Source organism: Pseudorca crassidens, chromosome 19 (genome assembly GCF_039906515.1).
Source record: "Pseudorca crassidens isolate mPseCra1 chromosome 19, mPseCra1.hap1, whole genome shotgun sequence".
NCBI classification, from domain to species: domain Eukaryota; kingdom Metazoa; phylum Chordata; class Mammalia; order Artiodactyla; family Delphinidae; genus Pseudorca; species Pseudorca crassidens.
This window is the reverse complement of record NC_090314.1, coordinates 15,501,511-15,514,844: the sequence shown is the minus strand read 5'-3', so window position 1 is coordinate 15,514,844 and position 13,334 is coordinate 15,501,511. Positions and strand designations below refer to the sequence as shown.

The window sequence follows — 13,334 nt, the reverse complement described above, 5'->3', positions numbered from 1 at the left end:
ATAGATAATCTCCCTGAAAAACAATTCAGAGTAATGATTGTAAAGATGATCCAGAATCTTGGAAATAAAATGGAGGCATGGATTGAGAAAATACAATAAATGTTTAACAAAGATCTAGAAGAACTAAAGAACAAACAAACAGAGATACACAACACAATAACTGAAATGAAAAGTACACTAGAAGGAATCAATAACAGAATAACTGAGGCAGAAGAACGGATAAGTGACCTGGAAGACAAAATGGTGGAAATAACTGCCAAGGGCAGAATAAAGAAAAAGGATGAAAAGAACTGAAGACAATCTCAGAGACCTCTGGGACAACATTAAACACACTAACATTCGAATTATAGGGGTCCCAAAAGAAGAAGAGAAAAAGAAAGGTCTGAGAAAATATTTGAAGAGATTATAGTGGAAAACTTCCCTAACATGGGAAAGAAAATAGTCACCCAAGTCCAGGAAGCACAGAGAGTCCCATACAGGATAAACCCAAGGAGAAAAACACCAAGACACATATTAATCAAACTAACAAATATTAAATTCAAAGAAAAAATATTAAAAGCAGCAAGGGAAAAACAAAAAATAACATACAAAGGAATCCCCATAAGGTTACCAGCTGATTTTTCAGCAGAAACTCTGCAGGCCAGAAGGGAGTGTCAGGATATACTTAAAGCGATGAAAGAGAAAAACCTACAACCAAGATTACTCTACCCAGCAAGGATCTCATTCAGATTCAATGAAGAAATCAAAAGCTTTTCAGACAGACAAAAGCTAAGAGAATTCAGCACCACCAACCCAGCTCTACAACAAATGCTAAAGTAACTTCTCTAAGCGGGAAACACAAGAGAAGGAAAGGACCTACAAAAACAAATGCATAACAATTAAGAAAATGGTACTAGGAACATACATATTGATAATTACCTCAAACGTGAATGGATTAAATGCTCCAACCGAAAGACACAGGCTCGCTGAATGGACACAAAAACAAGACCCACATATATGCTGTCTACAAGAGACCCACTTCACACCTAGGGACATGTACAGACTGAAAGTGAGGAGATGGAAAAAGATATTCCGTGCAAATGGAAATCAAAAGAAAGCTGAAGTAGCAAGACTCGTATCAGATAAAATAGACTTTAAAATAAAGAATGTTACAAGAGACAAGAAGGACACTACATGATGATCAAGTGATCAATCCAAGAAGAAGATATAACAATTATAAATGTTTATGCACCCAACACAGGAGCACCTCAATATATAAGGCAAATGCTAACAACCATGAAAGGGGAAATCGACAGTAACACAATAATAGTAGGGGACTTTAACACCCCACTTACACGAATGGACAGATCATCCAAACAGAAAATAAATAAGGAAACACAAGCTTTAAATGACACAGTAGACCAGATAGATTCAATTGATATTTATAGAACATTCCACCCAAAAGTGGCAGAATACACTTTCTTCTGAGGTGTACACCAAACATTCTCCAGGATAGATCACATCTTGGGTCACAAATCAAGCCTCGGAAAATTTAAGAAAACTGAAATTGTATCAAGCATCTTTTCTGACCATGATGCTATGAGACTGGAAATCAACTACAGTAAAAAAAAAAAAAAAAAAAAAAAAAAAAACTGTAAAAAACACAAATACATGGAAGCTAAACAGTGCGCTACTAAACAACCAAGAGATCACTGAAGAAATCCAAGAAGAAATTTAAAAATACACAGAAACAAATGACAACGAAAACACGACGATCCAAAACCTATGGGATGCAGCAAAAGCAGTTCTAAGAGGGAAGTTTATAGCAATTCAATCTCACCTCAAGAAACAAGAAAAATCTCAAATAAACAATCTAACCCTACACCTAAAGCAACTAGAGAAAGAAGAACAAGGAAAACCCAAAGTCAGTAGAAGGAAAGAAATCATAAAGATCAGAGCAGAAATAAATGAAATAGAAATGAAGAAAACAATAGTAAAGATCAATAAAACTAAAAGCTGTTTTTTTGAGAAGATAAAGAAAATTGATAAACCCTTAGCCAGACTCATCAAGAAAAAAAGGGAGGGCTTCCCTGGTGGCGCAGTGGTTGAGAGTCCACCTGCCGATGCATGGGACACGGGTTCGTGCCCCGGTCCGGGAGGATCCCACATGCCGCGGAGTGGCTAGGCCCGTGAGCCATGGCCGCTGAGCCTGCGCATCCGGAGCCTATGCTCCGCAACAGGAGAGGCCACAACAGTGAGAGGCCCGTGTACCACAGAAAAAGAAAAAAAGGGAGAGGACACAAATCAATAAAATTAGAAATGAAAAAGGAGAAATCACAACTGACACTGCAGAACTACAGAGGATTATAAGAGACTACTACAAACAACTACACGCCAATAAAATAGACAACCGTGAAGAAACGGACAAATTCTTGGAAAGGTACAATTTTCCAAGACTGAACCAGGAAGAATTAGAAAATATAAACAGACCTATCACAAATAATAAAATTGAAACTGTAATTAAAATCTTCCAACAAACAAAAGTCCAGGACCAGATAGCTTCACAGGCAGATTCTATCAAACATTTAGAGAAGAGCTAACACCCATCCTTCTCAAACTCTTCCCAAAACTTGCAGAGGGAGGACCACTTCCAAATTCATTCTATGAAGCCACCATCACCCTCGATACCAAAACCAGAAAAAGATATCACAAAAAGAGAAAATTATAGACCAATATCACTGATGAGCATAGATGCAAAAATACTGAACAAAATACTAGCAAACAGAATCCAACAACATATCAAAAGATCCTATACCATGATCAAGTGGGATTTATCCCAGGGATGCAAGGATTCTTTAGTATATGCAAATCAATCAATGTGATACACCACATTAACACATTAATGAATAAAAACCATATGATCATCTTAATAGATGCAGAAAAAGCTTTTGACAAAATTCAACACTCATTTATGATAAAAACTCTCCAGAAAATGGGCAGAGAGGGAACATACCTCAACATAATAAAGGCCATATATGACAAACCCACAGCAAGCATCATACTCAATGGTGAAAAACTGAAAGCATTTCCACCAAGATCAGGAACAAGACAAGGATGTCCACTCTTATTCAACATAGTTTTGGAAGTCCTAGCCATGGCAATCAGGGAAGAAAAAGAAATAAAAGGAATACAAACTGGAAAAGAAGAAGTAAAACTGTCCCTGTTGGCAGATGACATGATACTATACTTAGAAAATCCTAAAGATGCCACCACAAAACAATTAGAACTAGCCAGTGAATTTGGTAAGGTTGCAGGATACAAAATTAAGGCACAGAAATCTCTGGCATTCCTATATACTAACAATGTAAAATCAGAAAGAGAAATTAAGGAAACAATCCCATTTACCATCACAACAAAAAGAATAAAATACCTAGGAATAAACCTACCTAAGGAGGTGAAAGACTTGTACTCAGAAAACTATAAAACACTGATGAAAGAAATCAAAGATGACATAAACAGATGGAGAAATATACCATGTTCTTGGATTAGAAGAATCAATATTGTGAAAATGACTATACTACTCAAAGCAATCTACAGATTCAATGCAATCTGTAACAAACTACTAATGGCATTCTTCACAGAATCAGAACAAAAAAATTTACAATTCGTATGGAAACCCAAAGACCCTGAACAAGCAAAGCAATCTTGAGAAAGGAAAATGGAGCTGCAAGAATCAGTTGCCCCATCTTCAAACTATACTACAAAGCTACAGTAATCAAGACAGTATGGTACTGGCACAAAAACAGAAATATAGATCAATTGTACAGGATAGAAAGCCCAGAGATAAACCCACGCACATATGGTCACCTAATTTACAACAAAGGAGGCAAGAACATAAAATGGTGAAAAGACAGCCTCTTCAATAAGTGGTGCTGGGAAAACTGGACAGCTACATGTAAAAGAATGAAATTAGAAACCTACCTAACACCATACACAAAAATAAACTCCAAATGGATTAAAGACCTAAGTATAAGGCCAGACACTATAAAACTCTTAGAGGAAAACATAGGAAAAACACTCTTTGACATAAACCACAGCAAGATCTTTTCTGACCCACCTCCTAGAGTAATGAAAATAAAAACAAAAATAAACAAATGGCACCTAATTAAACTTAAAAGCTTTTGCACAGCAAAAGAAACCATAAACAAGACAAAAAGACAACCCTCAGAATGGGAGGAAATATTTGCAAATGAAACAACGGACAAAGGATTAATCTCCAAAATACACAAACAGCTCATGGGGCTCAATATCAAAAAAAGAAACAATTCAATTAAAAAATGGGCAGAAGATCTAAACAGACATTTCACCAAAGAAGACATAAAGATGGCCAAGAGGCAAATGAAAAGATGCTCAACATCACTAATTTTTAGAGAAATGCAAATCAAAACTACAATGAGGTATCACCTCACACCAGTCAGAATGGCCATTATCAAAAAATTTAGAAACAATAAATGCTGGAAAGGGTGTGGAGAAAAGAGAACCCTCTTGCACTGTTGGTGGGAATGTAAATTGATGCAGCCACTATGGAGAACAGTATGGAGGTTCCTTAAAAAACTAAAAGTAGAACTACCATATGACCCAGCAATCCCACTACTGGGCTTATACCCTGAGAAAACCATAATTCAAAAAGAGACATGTACCACAATGTTCACTGCAGCACTATTTACAATAACCCAGGACATGGAAGCAACCTAAGCGTCCATCAACAGATGCATGGATGAAGAAGATGTGGCACATATATACAATGCAATATTACTCAGCCATAAAAAGAAACGAAATTGAGTTATTTGTAGTGAGGTGGATGGACCTAGAGTCTGTCATACAGAGTGAAGTAAGTCAGAGACAGAAAAACAAATATTGTATGCTAATGCATATATATGGAATCTAAAAAAAAAAAAAAAAAAAAGTGGTACTGATGAACCTAGTGGCAGGGCAGGAATAAAGGGGTAGACATAGAGAATGGACCTGAGGACATGGATGGGGAAGGGGAAGCTGGGGCGAAGTGAGAGTAACATCAACATATATACACTACCAAATGTAAGAGTTAGCTAGTGGGAAGCAGCTGCATAGCACAGGGAGATCAGCTTGGTGCTCTGTGATGACCTAGAGGGGTGGGATAGGGAGGGTGAGAGGGAGGCTCAAGAGGGAGGGCATATGGGGATATATGTATGCATATGGCCGATTCACTCTGTTGTACAACAGAAACTAACACAGTATTGTGAAGCAATTATACTCCAATAAAGATTTTTAAAAAACCCAAAACCAGAAAACGAACAACTGGGTAGAGATTAGGATCAATTATCAAGACAGTTCTAATTTGCACAAGGGTAGAGTTAAACCTCCGTCTATGGCCATCAGTGGCCCTAGGTCTTTCTACTTTAGGGAGGTAAAATTGTAGCTCGAAGTGGTTATGTGACTGACTAAATCAACTCCCACAATTAATCTCTTATCAGATTGCCCTGCTTTATTTCCTTCATGGTACTTAACACAAGCTGAATTTATTTCACTTATTTACTTTTTTTTAACTGCCTGTCTCCCTTCAACTAGAACATTAGGTCCATGAGTAAGAGACTGTGTCTGCCTCACTCACCACAGAAATCCTAGAACTGCAAGTACTACCTGGCAAAGAGTGCTCAATAAATACCTAATATTAAGTGAATGCCACAAGTCAAGCCTACCAGAGGAAGTTAGGGGAGATGTTTGACCCTGCAGAGAAGCCCAGGCTGTATACTGACTGTATGTTCAAGTACCAATCTCTGTGGGGTATCCATGGGAAGAGACATGGAGTGATAAATGGTGGTACCCTTACTAGCCACAACTAGAACTAGAACACTGAAGCTGGGGGAGTGGGAGTGAAAAGAAAATTTTAAAATATATTTGGAAACAATATTTCTATTAACAAGATAAAGAAACTTTGCTCTGGATTCTCTACAGACACCTAATTAATTACCTAGCAAATCTTCTCCTGCAAGTTCCAACAGGAGTTCAGGGATGTGAACTTTCTAAAAACCTAAAGCATGTCACAATCTCTTTTCTCAGCCTCAGGTTTGGGAGAAGAACAGAAGAAGATAGGGAATGCAAAAGTAAGACAACACAACAGACATGCTGCTTTTAACACAGTTTATGAATAATCCTGAGGAGGAGAATGGCATGTCTGTAGTGTGATGAAAGCCACCATCTACTTTTAGGCAATTATAGCACTTCCCCAAGAGGCCGTGTAGAGTAGCAGTGGTTTGGAGGATGGGCTCTGGAGCTTGAATTCTCTTGGGCTTGAATTCTGACTCTGCTATTTACTACCTGTGTAACCTTGGGCAACTTAATGGTTCTGTACCTCAGTTTCCCTAAATATAAAATGGAAGCTAATAATGGTACCTACCACGAAGCGTTGTTTTGAGGATTAAATGTTTTAATACATGTAAAGCTCTTAGAATAATAACTAAGACATAGCAAGTCCTCAATTAACGGTAGGTTTTATTGTAATTATTCAACTGGGAGAGAGAGAGAGAGAGAGCGAGCGCTTATGTTTAATTTTTTGGAAAAACTGCTAGCCCTGGAGGCCTGGATGACTAAATCATTAGCTAATGAAACAGAGGCAACATGAAACAGTGGGAAAGCACTAGACCAAAAAATCAAACTGCTGTTGGAACAGAGATTGCCAGTTACCTCCCAATACCCAGTCTCCTCCTCCTCCTCTTTTTTTTTTGGCTGTGCAGTGCTGCATGCGGGATCCTAGTTCCCTGACCAGGGGTTGAACCTGTGCCCCCTGCAGTGGAAGCACGGAGTCCTAACCATTGGACCACCACGGAATTCCCATGCTTCGTATTTTGAATCCTGCTAAACACATTACTAAATTATCTTGATAAGAATCTAGTAATTTTCCACTCTTTGGAGTCCACTATCTCTAATCCTGATTCATTCCTAATAAGATGACCTTTTTTTTTTGATTGGAGTATAATTGTTTTACAATGTTGTGTTAGTTTCTGCTGTACAATGAAGTGAATCAGCTGTATGTATACATATACTCCCTCCTTCTGGCACCTCCCTCCCCACCCCCATCCCACCCATCTAGGTCATCACATAGCTCCGAGCTGACCTCCCTGTGCTATACACAGCAGGTTCCCACTAGCTATCTATTTTACACATGGTAGTGTATTTATGTCAAACCTAATCTCCCAACTCACCCCCCCCCTTCCCCACCATGTCCAAACGTCCATTCTCTACATCTGCATCTCTATTCCTGCCCTGCAAGTAGGTTCATCCGTACCTTTTTTCTATATTCCACATATATGCGTTAATATACGATATTTGTTTTTCTCTTTCTGACTTACTTCACTCTGTATGACAGCCTCTAGGTCAATCCATATCCCTACAAATGACCCAATTTCATTCCTTTTTATGGCTGAGTAATATTCCATTGTATATATGTACCACATCTTCTTTATCCATTTACCTGTCAATGGACATTTTGGTTGTTTCCATGTCCTGGCTATTGTAAATAGTGGTGCAATGAACACTGGGGTACATGTGACCTTTTGAATTATGGTTTTCTCAGGGTATATGCCCAGTAGAGGGATTGCTGGGTCATATGGTAGTTCTATTTTTAGTTTTTTTAAGGAACCTCCATACTGTTCTCCACAGTGGCTGTATCAATTTATATTCCCACCAACAGTGCAAGAGGGCTCCCTTTTCTCCACACCACTGTTTGTAGATTTTTTGATGATGGCCATTCTGACCCTTGTGTGGTGATACCTCATTGTAGTTCTGATTCGCATTTCTCTAATAATTATTGATGTTGAGCATCTTTTCATGTGCCTCTTGGCCATCTGTATGTCTTCTTTGGAGAAATGTCTATTTAGGTCTTCTGCCATGTCTCCCTCCCTACATCCTTCCTGTCATTACCCCCAACCTTAATCATCAAGTCATACTTCTTGACTTTACCACAAAGCAGAGCTGTCCAACAGAACTTCCAGCAATGATGGAAGTTTTCTATACCTACTCTTGACAATATGGTAGCCATTAGTCACATGTGGGTATTAACCACTTGAAATGTGGCTAGTATGGCTGAAGAACTGAATTTTAAACTTTATTTAATTTTAATTAAAATAGATACACATGGCTAGTGGCTACTGTCATTGGACAGTGCAGCCTATGGAGTGAGCTCTAGGAAAGAGAATTATACATCATTTCCTCATTTCTATTTGATATATCCCATTCCTTCTCAATACCTATGCTAAAATGTTTTCTCTTAGCCTACTCCTGATATAGCCTCTAAATCCTTGGGGGTGTACCCATTTCCCTATTTGGGATTTGGGTCAATTATCTTCTTTCCAGAAGAACAGACAGATTTGTTCAAAACACACACACACACACACACACACACACACACACACACACACACACACACACACTCCTGAGTGAGACAGACATCCTTAGGGCAAAGCTTTACTGAACACACCAGAATAACTAGATTAATGGAATCCACCAAAAAAAAAAGCTCCAAAGATGATTAACTCCCCAAAAAGGCCAGACTCTACTTTGGCTTTTTGGCCCAAAGATATCTGAAGTTTGATTATCCTTCTTGATAAGTCCTTATGTATTCAATATGAATCTAGTACGTTCTTTTCATTAAATAAAACAGGAGGAGAAACAGGCAAATTCTGCTCCTAGGAGAAGATCAAACTAAAAGAAATGGCCTGAAGCAAGGTTACTGACCATGGAAGGCTTGGTAAAGCAAATAAAACTGTCAAAATAAGCAATCTGTCAACTTGAAGAATTAGTATCTTCATGATAGGGATGGGAGGTTGGTTAAAATAATATCGCAGGTGATTTAACTCTTAGTGAAGGGCTGATGCTTTTCAACAACGCTAACCCAACTCCACAAAGGACAAGTGATCAACAATTTACTGGCCTGCTCCATCTGTGTGGACAGCCCTAGACATTTCTAACTATGATCTGTGTATTTCAGCTGAGCACTGGGCAACTTAGGTTTCTACTATCAGGCTGACAGGCAGGACAGAGAAAAAGCTCTAGAAGAAGAGGGTATCAGACAAATGTTTTTCTAGCTCGAAAGACACACGTTAGAACAAACACCCTGACCCTGATGACCCCTCCAGGCTGCTATTCAGGTGCTCGTGTTTGAGATGTGAGCAACAGTGTAATTTCTTCAAAAACTCCTTGATGTTAATCCAAGAAATGATGTGACAGTACTTGCTGTAGATTTCCCTTAGAGGCAAACCAGTATGACCTTTTTCAAATGCACATTGGCTTACTCTTTACAGCTGTCAGGTTTCTTGGGGAGGAGTTTAAAAGAAAAGGCAACACTCCCCTCTGACTGGCCTGAGGAGTATGGCTGACCCTGAGCAAGTGAGAAAGAGGGACAAAGGCCACCTGGAGAATGACCCCAGTGAGCAGAAGGTTCCACAGGACTGGCCTGGGCAGAACTCGATGGGAAGTGGAAACCTCTGGCTCTGCAGATTCTTGCTTGAGTTGAACCACCTTAATTTTCACAGCCCCTTCCTCCTACATCGACTCAGGTATTCACTGATCTTAGTACAGAATCCGAAAGTCCCCTAGACCTCCAAGTCAGTTCTCCCTCGTCTTTATGGCAGGCATGCCCGTAAACCTTGTCACCCAGCTATGCCCCACTGGCTCTTACTCACTAAGGAAGTATTTATCAAGCCCTTGTGAGATCGGAAGCACCACACTAGACACCTGAGGATGTCTAGAAGAGAGTAGTTTCGAGGAGCTCACAATCTCATGTTCAGTGTGTAATCTTAAAGGCAGATGCAGGCAGAAAGAGGTGAGAGATGACCCAGGAGAACCATGTCCGTACTCAGAAAATGCCTCCGGTCTTTCTAGGGACTGTTATATCACATGGAAGCATAATTATTTCACAGGAGGTGCGGGGGGGGAAAAACCCTGGAATTTCAGAAATGAGAGAAAAAATGTGAAGTAAAGGCAGGTAGTAGTTGGGATTAGTAAAAATGACAGAGTGGAAGCTTTAGACTCAAATAGAAAGGCCAGGAAAAGGAGGCCTGGAAATTCAAACATGCCTAGATTAAGGAGCCTGTCCCCATCTACAGGAAGTTTATCTCTAACATCTAAATAGTCATGTTTTAAAATCAACAAGTTTTCTGGTTTTCAGCTGCCACTGACTGGAACCCCCAGTGGCTCTGGCCCACAGTGTAGACAGACTGTGCCCAGCCGGACTAGATGAAGACATGCAGCCGGAAGTCAGCCAGCCAGCCTGACACCTCCCAGCTATGGGAGGAGTTTGAGCAAAATGCTACCCAGCTACATGAGTAGCAGACAAGGTTTAACCCTAGCAGTACAGGGCTACACTGAGGACCTGGCATCTCAATCAGTAGATTCAGACAGTAAGTGGTCTAGGACCCAAGGGGACTCCAGGATTGAGAACAGAAACCTAGCAGCAAGTTCAGCAGGACCTTTGGTCCCTCCCTGTCCACTGCAGTTGCATATTCACGTTCACAGTCACATATTTTAAAATTTTGATATAATTATCTCCTAGAAATTACTGTATGTAGCCTCTTGGGATCTAAAGCAATTAAGTGAAGATAAATTTCTTTCATGGAGCAAGCTGTCAAAGGATGAAGCAATTTCATTCCCCATTTGAAGTGGAAGCTTTGGGTCATGCATGGTTTATTTGAAACAATGCCATCACCTAAAGCTGCTGATCTTATCTCTAACTCAGTTCTCCATTTCAAACTGCTGGAGATATGTAGCGTGGCACTGCCTGAAGTTATGACATCTGGCTCAAGGCCAGCAACAGAACAAGCCAGCTCCTCTTCTAGACTGCAAGCTTAACAGGACAAAAATAATATTAAAGCAAGATAACTTTATAGGTGAAGTCTGTCAAACCCTAAAAAGGGGAGATCTTCCCAGGGCATCGGGTGTGACTACAGAAGCACCCTAACAGTGGCGAAGTGGTTGAAGAGCAGGCAGGAACGCCCCCCGAAGGGGGCAGAGTGAAATACATGCCAAGGAATCAGATTTTTCTCTTCTGGGAGACACCAAACCAAACAAGTAGTGGGTCCTGTTTCATGAAACAGCCTGATAGATGGAAAGCATACCAGGCCGAGAATCAAATTCGGCCCAGGGTTCTAATTCCAGCACTACAAGACCACATGTGAGATTAAGGGGAAAGTTCTCATTAACTCTTTTTCTTCTGAACTGCAGCTGGCCCTTTATTTTTAAAACATTCTTCATGACCACGTATTATTTATTTTATAATATACAGCCCATGTGCTATCTAGGTAATAGTATTCAAACTTTATTTTTAAGCCATTGAAACTTTCTTCAGGTAGAATCATTGCAGGTCAGACCATGTCCAAGCACTGCTTTTAACAGGAACCTTGAAGAACTAGAACTTGTTCGTGCACTGGAATCACCAGAAGAGCTTGCTAGAATGGATTGCTGGGCTCCACCCTCGAAGTTTCTGATTCACAGGTCTGGAGTAAGGCCTAAAACATTATATACCTAACATGTTCCCAGGTGAATCTCATGCTACTGGTCCAGTACCACAATTTGAGAACCAGCAGTATAGAGGAATCTGGTCAGGAGGATGACTTGGACTTGGAGTGCCTAATACAGTAGCCACTGGCCACAAGTGGATAGTTCAGTTTAATTAAAATTAAATTAAAATTTCTGTTTCTCACCCACATTTCAAGTACTCAATAGTCACATGTGGCTAGTGGCTACCATACAGGATGGTAAGGAAATAGATTTTCCTGCACCATCATCAAAAGAAGTTCTATTTGATAGCGCTGGTCAAGAATCTACTTGATTGCACTGGTGAAAAGAAAATTTAAGGAGAATTTCAAGTATATTAAGATGTGTCAGATATAGAAAAAGAGGCTTTGTGACTCTCAGAGAGTCTCTCTAAAACAAGTAAGTGGGAATTACAGAAAGGCAGATCGTGTTCAGTTTGAGAAACAGCTTTTCAATAGTGACTGTCTCATGACACAGTAAGCTCTGGGAAGTATCTGAAGCAGAAGCTTTGAGGACACTGGGACACTATTTCTTAATTAGGTAAAGACTGACTGTGATGTCTATTCTAAAGGGCCTCCCAATTCCATGGTTCTTTTGTAACCTGATCTAATTTTATAATTATTATGGCAAACCATCCCTTCTTGCATCTGGGATAGTTTTCTAAAGCATGCAAGTCAGGTAGAAGGAACTTTCTTCATTAGGATATTTTGGTGATAGAATTTCCCAGTTTGTATTGTTTAAAAATGTTTTTACGGGAATTCCCTGGAAGTCCAGTGGTTAGGACTCCACGCTCCCAATGCAGGGGGCATGGGTTTGATTCCTAGTCGGGGAACTAAGATCCTGCATGCCACACGGCGGGGGCGGCCAAAAGAAAAAAAAAAAAAAAAAAGTTTTTACAACACCGAAGTACAAGTAGCAAAAGAAAACATAAACTGAATTTCATCAAAATTAAATATTTCAAGAAAGTGAAAAGACAATCAACTCACAGAATGGGAGAAAATATTTGCAAATCATGTATCTGATAATGGACTTTTATCCAGAATATATAAAGAACTCCTACAACGCAATAAAAGACAAATAATCCGATTTTTAAAATAGGCAAACTATTTGGATGCGCATTTCTCCACTTTCAGAAAATCTTTACAAAGTACTTTCACAGACCTGATCTTTTATCGTCACAATAGCTCTGAGTTGGATAGGGCAGTTGTACGTTTCCTAGTCTTAGTGAAAAAGAGACAGACACCCAGAGAGGCTATATAAATTGCCCAAGGCAATACAACCAACCTATGGCAGAGTTAGGGTCAGAGCCCACATCGGATGCTTGCTTTCTTTTCTTTTCTTTTTTTTTTTTTTGCTGCGTGGCTTGCGGGATCTTAGTTCCCCAACCAGGGATTGAACCCGGGCCACGGCAGTGAGAGTGCCGAGTCCTAACCACTGGACCACCAGGGAACTCCCCTGACACCTTCTTTTATTCCATCCTGCCTTCTTTTGCCTCAAAGGGAAAAAGTTTATGCTCAGGCATCCCAAGGCCAATCAAATGAGAAAGCAGAAATTATATTTTTTAAATGCACACAATAAATAAGCACATGAAAAGATGCTCAACATCATTAGTCATTAGGGAAAAGCAAGTCAAAACCACAATGAGACATCACTTCACACCCATTAGGATGGCTAATTTCAAATATATAGAAAATAACAAGTGTTGAAGACGTGGAAAAATTAGAACCCTTGTGCATAGCTGGTGGGAATGTAAAATGGTATAGTCATTGTGGAAAGTGGTATGGCAA

General features: G+C 39.7%; 1 protein-coding gene and 1 non-coding gene across 8 annotated transcripts in view; both read right to left on the bottom strand.

Moving 5' to 3' along the window:
• Positions 1-13,334, bottom strand: part of SMG6 (SMG6 nonsense mediated mRNA decay factor) — a 236,544-nt gene that overhangs the window by 77,507 nt on the left and 145,703 nt on the right. The gene's annotated exons all lie outside the window — the stretch shown is intronic.
• Positions 12,925-12,996, bottom strand: TRNAE-CUC (transfer RNA glutamic acid (anticodon CUC)). The gene has a single exon. It is a non-coding gene; the product is annotated as a tRNA-Glu (tRNA).